At 40.5% G+C, this 10,397-nt stretch overlaps 1 long non-coding RNA gene across 1 annotated transcript; it reads right to left on the reverse strand.

Moving 5' to 3' along the window:
* Positions 1-1,195: 1,195 nt before the first annotated feature.
* LOC143272182 (uncharacterized) lies at positions 1,196-9,593 on the reverse strand. Its single transcript, XR_013049623.1, has 3 exons — positions 9,314-9,593; positions 1,689-1,736; positions 1,196-1,242 (listed from the first exon to the last, which is right to left on the reverse strand). It is a non-coding gene; the product is annotated as an uncharacterized LOC143272182 (long non-coding RNA).
* Between the last annotated feature and the right edge of the window lie 804 nt (positions 9,594-10,397).

A 10,397-nucleotide genomic window follows, 5' to 3' on the forward strand; every position in this document is an offset into this window, starting at 1 on the left:
TAGATTAGAGCATACCCTAATGACCTTATGGATCCTTGATTTTTCTTATTTCTGTGACCAAACACCTGACAAGAAGCAATTTAAGGAGGAATGGTTTATTAATGCTCATGGTTTGAGGGGATACAGTTCACCATAGAAGGTAGTGTACAGCTGAGACCCCTTACTTCTCACATCTAGATGAACAGAAAGTAGAAAGCAAGAACAGACAGGAAGTGGGGCCAGGCTATAAAACCCCAAGACCTGCCTACAGTGATGTACTTCCTCCAGGGAGGCTCTTCTTCCTAAAGGTTCCACAGCCTTCCAGAACAGCACTGTCAGCTGTGGACCAAGTGTCAAACACAGAAGCCTGCAGAGAATATTTTACATTCAACCCACACCACTCATTCTAATCCAAGGCCACCATGAGACATCACCTCCACATGTGAGTACAGTACAGGTACTGTGGCTTGGGAATTCAACATGAATTGTTGGGAGGTGAGGATACAATCCAGTCCAGCACTGCTACAACATGGCAGATATTTGAAGGCTTGGGCTAGGAGAACAAGTCAGACAGTAAAGTACAGATAACTTCCAAATCACTAAAATGATCAATCTATGGAGTTAGAATGTAGGACAGATGTAACCATGGTTTGGGGGCAGATGTAATGGGAAGGTATTTCTGAATAGAGACAAGGTTCCAGTTTAAGGTGATTAAAAATTCAGAAAATGATGCCAGTGACTGTAGAACAGTACTGTGGATGTGTGGTGCCATTAAACCATACACTTAACAGTGGTCAGAGTGGGAAATTCTACATTGTGTATGTTCCTTCACAGCAAGAAATAATACTCAAAAAGAAATTATTTGCAATTTAGTCTCTCATATCTGAAAATTCTTGCCACAGCAAAAAAAAAAAATTATTTCTATTTTTCTCACTTCCTAAGACAAGAGATTTCTATTTTCTCTTAATTTGTTCCCCTGGATTGTGTGCCACTGTACAATGACACCAGCCTTTAGTTTAAGATAAGAGGCAGGTCCACTAAAAGCAAAATAAGATGACTGATAAACAAATTGTTTTTAAATATGGTATTAAAGTTAGCTTTTGTAGCTTAAATAGACAATGTTTAATTTAATTTTGACAAAACAGTATTGAATTTAAAGAGAATTCTCATACTAGAGCCTACCAGTGCTCCTGAAAGCTCTAGAACAAAAAGAAGCAAACTCACCCAAGAGGAGTAGATGGCAGGAAATAATCAAACTCGGGCCTGAAATCAATAAATTAGAAACAAAGAGAACAATACAAAGAATCAATGAAACAAAGAGGTGGTTCTTTGAGAAAATCAACAAAATAGACAAACCCTTATCCAAACTAACTAAAATTCAGACAGAGAATACCCAAATTAATAAAATCAGAAACAAAAGGGAAATATAACAACTGACAATGAGGAAACACAGAGAATTATCAGGTCATACTTCAAAAACCTGTACTCCACAAGATTGGAAAATCTAAAAGAAATGGACAATTTTCTGGATAGGTATCACATACCCAAATTAAATTAAGATCAGACAAACAATTTAAATAGACACTATGAAAGCAGTACTAACAGGAAAGTTCATAGCTCTAAATGCCTACATAATGAAGCTGGAGAAATCTCACACTATGACTTAACAGCACACCTGAAAGCTCTAGAAGAAAAAGAAGCAAACTCACCCAGGAGGAGTAGACACCAGGAAATAATCAAATTGAGGGTTGAAATCACTAAAATAGAAACAAAGAGAACAATACAAAGAATCAATGAAACAAAGAGTTGGTTCTTTGAGAAAATCAACAAGATAGACAAACCTTTATTCAAACTAACCAAAAGGCAGAGAGAGAACATCCAAATTAACAAAATTAGAAATGAAAAGGGAGATATAACAGCAGACACTGAGGAAATCCAAAGAATCATCAAGTCATGCTTTAAAAACCTGTACTTCACAAAACTGGAAAATCTAAAAGAAATGGACAATTTTCTTGATAGATACCACTTAACAAAGTTAAATCAATTTAAATAGACCCATAACCCCCAAAGAAATAGAATCAGTCATTGAAAGTCTCCCAATGAAAAAAAGGTCAGGGCCAGACAGTTTTAGCACAGAATTTTACCAGACCTTCAAAGAAGAACTAATACCAATGCTCCTCAAATTATTCCACAAAATAGAAACAGAAGGAACATTGCCAAATTCATATTATGAGACCACAGTCACCCTGATACACAAACCACACAAAGGCTCATCAAAGAAAGAGAATTACAGGCCAATTTCACTCATGGACATAGATGTAAAAATACTCAATAAAATACTCGGAAACTGAATCCAAAAACACATCAAAAAGATCATCCACCATGATCAAGTGGGCTCCATTACACAGATGCAGGGATGATTCAAACATACAAAAATCTGTTAATGTAGTCGACCATATAAACAAACTGGAAAAAAAAAACACATGATCATCTCACTAGATGCTGAAAAAGACTGACAAAATTCAACACCTCTTCATGATAAAAAGTCTTGGAAAGATTAGGGATACAAGGAACATAACCAAGCAAGTGAAAGACCTGTATGTCAAGAACTTCAAGTCTTTGAATAAAGAAATTGGAGATGATATAAGAAGATAGAAAGATCTCCCATGCTCATGGTTTGACAGGATTAACATAGTAAAAAATGGTAATCTTACCAAAAGCAGTCTACAGATTAAATGCAATTCCCATCAAAATACTGTCACAATTCTTTACAGACCTTGAAAGAACAATACTCAACTTCATATTGAAAAATAAAAAACCCAAGATAGCTAAAAACTATCCTGTACAATGAAAAATTTTCCAGAGGTATCACAATCCCTAATTTCAAGCCCTACTACAAAGCTATAGTAATAAAAACCACATGGTATTAGTATAAAAATAAACAGGTGGATCAATAGAACTGAATTGAAGACCCAGACATAAATCCACACACCTATGGATACCTGATTTTTGACAAAGAAGCCAAAATCATACAATGGAAAAGAAAAGCATCTTCAACAAATCATGATGGTCTAACTGGATGTCGGTATGTAGAAGAATGAAAATAGATTAATATTTATCATCCTGCACAAAACTCAAGTCCAAGTGGACCATAGACCTCAACATAAAACCAGATACACTGAACCTGATAGAAGAGAAAGTGGGGAATAGCCTTGAACACATTGGCACAGGAGACAATTTCCTGAACAGAACCGTTTATAGCACAGACACTAAGATCAAAACTTAATAAATGGGACCTCATGAAACTGAAAAGTTTCTGTAAGGCAAAGAACACTGTCAATAGGACAAATGGCAGCCTACAGAATGGGAAAAGATCTTCACCAACCCCACATCTGACCGAGGATTAATTTCCTAAATACACAAAGAACTCAAGAAATTAGACATCAAAAAACCAAATAATTAAATTAAAAGGTGGAATACAGGGACTAAGATAGATGGCTCAGCAGTTAAGAACACTGGCTGCTCTTCCAGAGGACCTGGGTTCAGATCTCAGCACCCACATGATAGCTCACACCTATCTGTAACTCTAGTTCCAGGAGATCTGACACCCTCACAACAGACATACATGCATGAGTGAGCATAAAATAAAGATAAGGTTTTTTTTAAGATTAAAAATTAGAGTACAGATCTAAACAGAATTCTCAGCAGAGGAATCTCAAATTGCTAAGAAGTACTTAAAGAAATGTTCAACATCCTTAGATGTCAGGGAAATGCAAATCAAAATGACTCTGAGATTCCATCTGATACCTGTCAGAATGGCTAAAAGCAAAAATGTAAGTGACAGCTCATGCTGGAGAAAATGTGGAGCAAGGGGAACACTCCTCCATTGCTGGTGGGTGTGCACATTTGTACAGCCACTTTGAAAATCAATGTGACAGTTTCTCAGGAAATTGGAAAGCTATCTACCTCAAGACCCAGCTATACCATTCCTGAGCATATACCCAAAGGACATTCCACCATACCACAAGGACACTTGCACAGTTTGGTCATAGGTCATAATAGCCAGGAACTGGAAACAACCTAGATGCCCAACCAAAGAATGGGTAAAGAAAATGTGGTACATTTACATGATGGAGTATTACTCAGCTATTAAAAACAATGACACCAGGAAATTTGCAGGCAAATGGATGGAACTAGAAAAGATCATCCTGAGTGAGGTAATACAGACCCAGAAAGACAAACATGGTATGTACTCACTCATAAATGCATATTAGCTGTAAAGTAAAGGAGAACCATGCTACAACCCACAGACCCAGAGAAGCTAAATAACAAGGAGGGATCAAGGGGAGTGAGGGTGATACATGAATCTCACTGTGAGGGGGAAATAGAATGGACATTGCCAGTGGATGGGGAGAAGGACCTGGAAGGGGGAATGAGAATGAGAAGAGGAGAGATCAAATGGAGAGAGGATGGAAGGAGAGAGTACTGGGAGAGAAAACTGGAATCTGGGGGAATATTTGGGATGAGCTAGAAACCTAAAACAATGGAAATTCCCAAGAATCTATGATGGTGACCCTAGCTAAGATTCCTAGCAACAGGGGATATGGAGCCTGAACCAGCCATCTCCTGTAATCGGGCAAGACTTGTAGGTGAGGGACTTGGACACCAACCCAGCCATAAACCTTCTGACCTACAATTTGTTTTGTCTACAAGATGTGCTGGTAAAAAGATGGCACAGAAAGTATTGGAGTAACCAACTAATGACTGGCACAGCTGGAGATCCATACCCTGAGAGGGCGCTCACCCCTGAGGGCCAGGACCCAGAAGCGGGATACCCCAGAGACCTAGGACAGAACCAAACACGAAAAGGGGAAAAGTCAATGGAATGATTCCTAATGATATTCTACTATACTCATAGATTGGTGCTTATCCCAACTGTCATCAGAGAGGCTTCACCCAACAACTGATGGAAACAGATGCAGAGACCCACAGCCAACCATTAGGCAGAACTCTAGGAATCCTGGGAAAGAGGGGCATAAAGGATTGTATGACCCAGTGGTGTCAAGGATATCACATGGAAACCCACAGAACCAACCAACCTGGGCTCATGGGGGCTCACAGAGACTGAACTGTGATGAGAGCCTGCATCTGACTGACCTAAGAATTCGGTATATATGTTACAGGTGTGTAACTTGGTCTCCATGTGAGACTCCTAAAAGTGTGAGCAAGGGCTGTCTCTGACTCTGTTGCCTTCTTTTGGGACCCATTCCTCCTACAAGATTGCCTCATCCAGCCTTAATAGAAAAGAAGGTGCCTAGTCTCACTGCAACTTGATATACCACGACTGGCTGATAGCCATAGGAGGCCCACCTGTATCTGAAGAGAAACAGTGGAGGAGGAGTGGAGGAGGCTGAGGGGAGGAGCAAGAAACTAGGAAGAGGAGAAGGAGGGGAAACTTTGGCTAAGATGTAAAAACAAAAAAGAAAAGAAAAGGGGAAAAGGAGATTTGAAAAGACTTTAATAAATCTTTGTTTAGCATTCACACTGAGTTTGACAGACTTCCTAGAGTCCACACTGAACAGACCAGAACACAGGGGCCCCAACTTCCTTCAAGAAGCCATGTAGTTCATTATCCAGAAGGCCGGGTGCTAGTGTAACTTATCTGACAAAGGACTTTATCCTTTCCTCTGCCAGTTCAAAACCAGCCTTCACTGCCTAGTGGTGAGACAGAAGGAGTTATTTTAAGATTTATATTTATTTTTACTTATGTGGGTGGGTGGGTATTTGTGTGTATAATATGCACTTGTGTGCATGGGTGCCCATGGCTAAAAGAGGGTGTCAGATCTCTCAGAGCTGGAGTTACTGGTGGCTGTGAGCCATCTGATGTAGCTTCTAGGAACCAAATTCAGGTCCTTTGGATAGCAACAAGTGCTTTTAACCACTGAGCAATCTCTCCAGCCAAAGAGGAGATTCTGTGACGTGGCTATATATAATCCACACCTATGGTACAAGTTTGAAATGTCTTTTCCATTGCTTTAATCAATAATAATCTCACCATCTTATGCCTATCTTTTCTCAGTTGTGGGATGAGGATGATAGCAGACATGATAAGGAACAAAGTATGCATTCAGTGAATCACTCAATAAATAGAAGCTAATGTTTCGTAGTGGTGGGGTTTTTCCTCATATCTTTCAGAGTTTTACCAAATGCTTAAGCATACTAACACCTACTTCATCTCTCTATCTATAGAGAGATATTCACAAAAGGGGAAGCTGAGGAACTAAACATTAAGTAAATTCACCAAAGTACCGTAATTGCACCAATAACCAGTTTATTGTTTTGAAGTCTAGGCTTTGAGGGGAAGATGTGATCTTAGAGATCCAGTTCCAGCACCACTTATGACTGTCAAACCTACTCTGTGTTTCCCTCTGCCTCTTTCCTCATCCAGAAGATGCAGATACTCTCTTCCTTGTATACAATTTGCTATGAGTCAGATAAAAGTTGGTTGTAGAAACACTTGATTATGATTATAGTCTTTAAATCCAGCAATGTCCTGAGGGTTGGTTAGTGCATGTCTGTTTTATTCATCACAGTGCTCTTTGGTCCTGGTTGTTTGACTAGAACACAGTAAGTACCCAATTAATAGAGGTGGATGTAAGGTAGGCAAGTGAATTATCATTGCTTCTAGGTGGATTTAGGGTAGGCAAGTGAATTATCATTGCTTCCAGCTGGATTTAGTGTAGGCAAGTGAATTATCATTGCTTCTAGGTGGATTTAGAGTAGGCAAGTGAATTATTGCTTCTACTGAGCAGAAGTTTCTCACAGCAAATGGTTTCTTAAATAGCCTCCAAACTCTTGCAATCCTCAGGACAAGGACTTGAGAAGGTGGTTGTCACTAATCCCCTGTTTTTCTTTGACTCCAATAGTAAAAACAGATCCCAGATTCCAGAAGGGACTGGAGTCATTGGGTTGCTAGATGGCTATCATTGTAAAGGAGGTTGTCATTGAGCCTTGGAATGCCCAAAAAAAACCTTTCCCCAGGACAAATCTATTGACTGTCTCATGACTTCAAGTTCACACAGAGAATACATGTCTATATCATCATTGGTGCCAGGTCAGAGCATAGCCCCTCTGTTGGTGTCTTTATTCAGGGGATAAAGAAGAGCACTCAAAGTCACTCTCTGACTGCTATATGGTCATCTTGATGTTCAACTTGGCTTCTCGTATGATGCTCAACAGAGATCAGGCTGCCCTGGGGAATCCTGTCTGGAACAATTGAAGAAATCCTTCTAGGAGCCACCATTTACTTAGCTACAAAGAAAATTAATGAATGCCATTCTAAAATTCATATTCAACACCCAGTTCATTAAGGAGAATGAATAAAGAAGAAAATCAGTCAGAAGTGGACAGGATAGAGTCCAGGGAAGACTCAAATAAGATTCCCTACTATCTTTTCCCCCATAGACTCATGGGCATTTTCTTCACTTGACATCCATTTGTGACAAATTGCATAAAGCATCATCAAACAGTGAAGCTTACCAGAGCCTCAGAGTTCAGAGTATTTACATAGGCATTAGGTAAGCAGGATGAATGGATGAATGGATGGGTGGGTGGGTAGATGGATGGATGGATGGATGGATGTGAGGGTGGATGGGTTCATGAGTGAATGAGTAAGGGATGGGTAGATGAGTGGAAGATGAATGAATATATGTTGATAGATGAGTCTTTAAGTGGGTGGATAAGTGAGTAAATGTACATATGTATGTATATGAACAGATGGGTGAATAGGTGGGTGGATGGATGGATGGATGAATGGATAGATGAATGAGTTGGAGGATGGGTGGGTAGATGGATAGATGGTATAATTCTAAGTTAATGATCTAGCTTACAAATCATCTGGGACCTCAAGTCCAAAGCTATACTCTAAAGCCCACAACTGGTTCTTCTTGTGTGTTCATTGCACAACAGATGTTTCCTGTCCTGACCACCTAGTCATAAATAACATACTCAGAGGCTAAATATAAATTACAAATGCTCAGCCAATAGCTCAGACTTATTACTAGCTAACTCTTACATTTAAATTAACTCATTTCTATTAATCTATGTATTACCACATGGCTTGTGGCTTTAACTGTCCTTTAGCATGTCTTGCTCCCAGGGTGGCTGGCTAGTTTCTCCCTGACTCTGCTCTCCTTCTTCCCATCATTCTTAGTTTGGCTTTCTTGCCTAACTTCCTGCCCAGCTACTGGCCTAACAGCCTTTTTTGGCCAATGAGAGTAATACATATTCATAGTTAGAAAAGAATTGTTCCACAGCATCAACCAAAACTGCATTGTTACTCTCTGAATAGACCAAAGAACCAAGCAAAAAAAAAAATTATCTTCCAACAATCAAGGATAAAAGCCAGACTTCTTTAGAGCAAAGCTAAACCCTTTACTGCATACATATATGTGGTGATGTTTTATTGTTCATCCCAATAAAGCTTATCTGAGGATCGGAGAGAAAAGCAGCTGCTATACTAAACATAGAGGTCAGGCAGTGGTAGCACACACCTTTAATCCTAGCATTTGGGAGGCAGAGATTCATCCAGATCTCTGTGAGTTCAAGGCCACACTGGGAACAGAGCCAGGTGTGGTGACACACGCCTTTAATTCCCAGCACTAGTTAACCATAGAGGTCTGGAGGTCTATACAGACAGATAGGAAGTGATAGAGCTGTGCAGAAAGAGGAGAGTGATGCAGCTGAGCAGAAAGAGGAAGCAAGATGGCAGGGCACAGAAAGGAAATAGGCGTAAGTATACAGGAAGTAGCTCTCTCTGGAGGCTGTTAGTAAGGTGAGGTTGGCTGTGGCTTCTCCTATTCCTCTGGTCTTTCAGTTTTCGCCCCAATATCTGATTCCAGGTTTTTTATTAATAAAACCATCTAGCAATTCATCTTACACATATATTAACTGTATTTGTGTTCATACAGGTAATATACACTGTATGTAAATTCACAGATAAGAGGTCAGTGATATTGCTCAGTTGGTAAAGGAGTTTTCCACTAAGCCTAATGACTTGAATTCGATTCCCAGGACCCATATGGTAGAAACAATTCCTGAAAGGTTTCCTTCAGCCAACATGCCCATACCCACACCCACACATGTGAATACACAAGTATATAATAAATAAATATAATAAAAGTTTTGAAAATTAAATCTACAATAAAAATGGAATAAATCAAACTAAATTCTTAGCAGTCAGCATTGAATGAAGTAGAATACATGCACCCTTTCTGCATTTCTCTGTTATTTGCTAATGACACTGTATCTTCATGCTGTTGATGAGAATAATTACCTTTAAGCATGTAGAGAATAAAGGACAAGAGGAAGCAAAGTCTATTGAGGCTGCCAGGCCAGCAGATGTGACACCAGGTCTGAGGGACACATGAGACTATAAATAGGATGGAATCTGCTGGCTCACCTTGGTGTGGAATGGCATGGGCTGGCTGTGTCACAGGAATCCAGAGTTGGGAAATCCCAATGAAACCACAATGCTGGGGGTCAGGAGCAAGCAACGGGAAGGGGGACCTGTCCAAGAAAGAAGGGATCATCAGCAGAGGAGCAGGTTGACCTTCAGCAAGCAAGCAAGGTTGCCCTGAGTCCTACCAGAAGGTCAGCAGGGACAGTGGCCAGGTGGAGATGGTGGAGCTCAGGACTTGGCCTTGAAAATAAGGAAAGGAAAGTGGGGTCAGAGGAGTAGGAAGGACTTTGTTTCTTCCCTGTTTGGGAGTTCCTCTGCCTAGGACCCTGACCAGTAGCCAACAGAAGTCAGTGGCAAGGTCACATGTCCCTCCCAAAGGTCACTCTATAGTCTTGATCTGTCCTCTTGTGCAAGCCACACTGAGGAAAATCCACTGAACTCCCATAGCTTCCTGATATATCCACTACCACAGTGTACAGAACAAGGTGCATCTACCTACCCCTACCCACCCAACAAAATGCATCTCTAGACCTTCACTTTGCAGGGCCCAGCACTCCCACAAAGGGAAGGTCTGACAGTTTGACTTGAGAAATACAGCCACAGTCTCCCTCTGCACAGACATTCTCTCAAAACAAGATGGCAAATGAAGGAGACAAACAGAGCCAGGGAAGACCACATGATGTGACATCTTAGTCTACACTCTGGTCAGTAAGAGCCACAACCTGTGGGTTTTTCTAGACTCAGTCTTCAGCTTGCCCTGGCTCCTCTGTGTTCTACCGAGCTATGCTTGGTAGAGTCCCCGGAGGCTTTGTTCTTCAATTCAACACCAACTTGATCCTCAAACTGACCTGGCTGACTCCAAGGTCACCTATCATGGAGTTATATTTCCAGAACAGTAAAAGAAACTGAGTCTTCCCAGAGGAATTTCACTCTTTTTCAAGTGTGAACGTCAAGCTGA

Source organism: Peromyscus maniculatus, chromosome 3 (genome assembly GCF_049852395.1).
Source record: "Peromyscus maniculatus bairdii isolate BWxNUB_F1_BW_parent chromosome 3, HU_Pman_BW_mat_3.1, whole genome shotgun sequence".
NCBI lineage: Eukaryota > Metazoa > Chordata > Mammalia > Rodentia > Cricetidae > Peromyscus > Peromyscus maniculatus.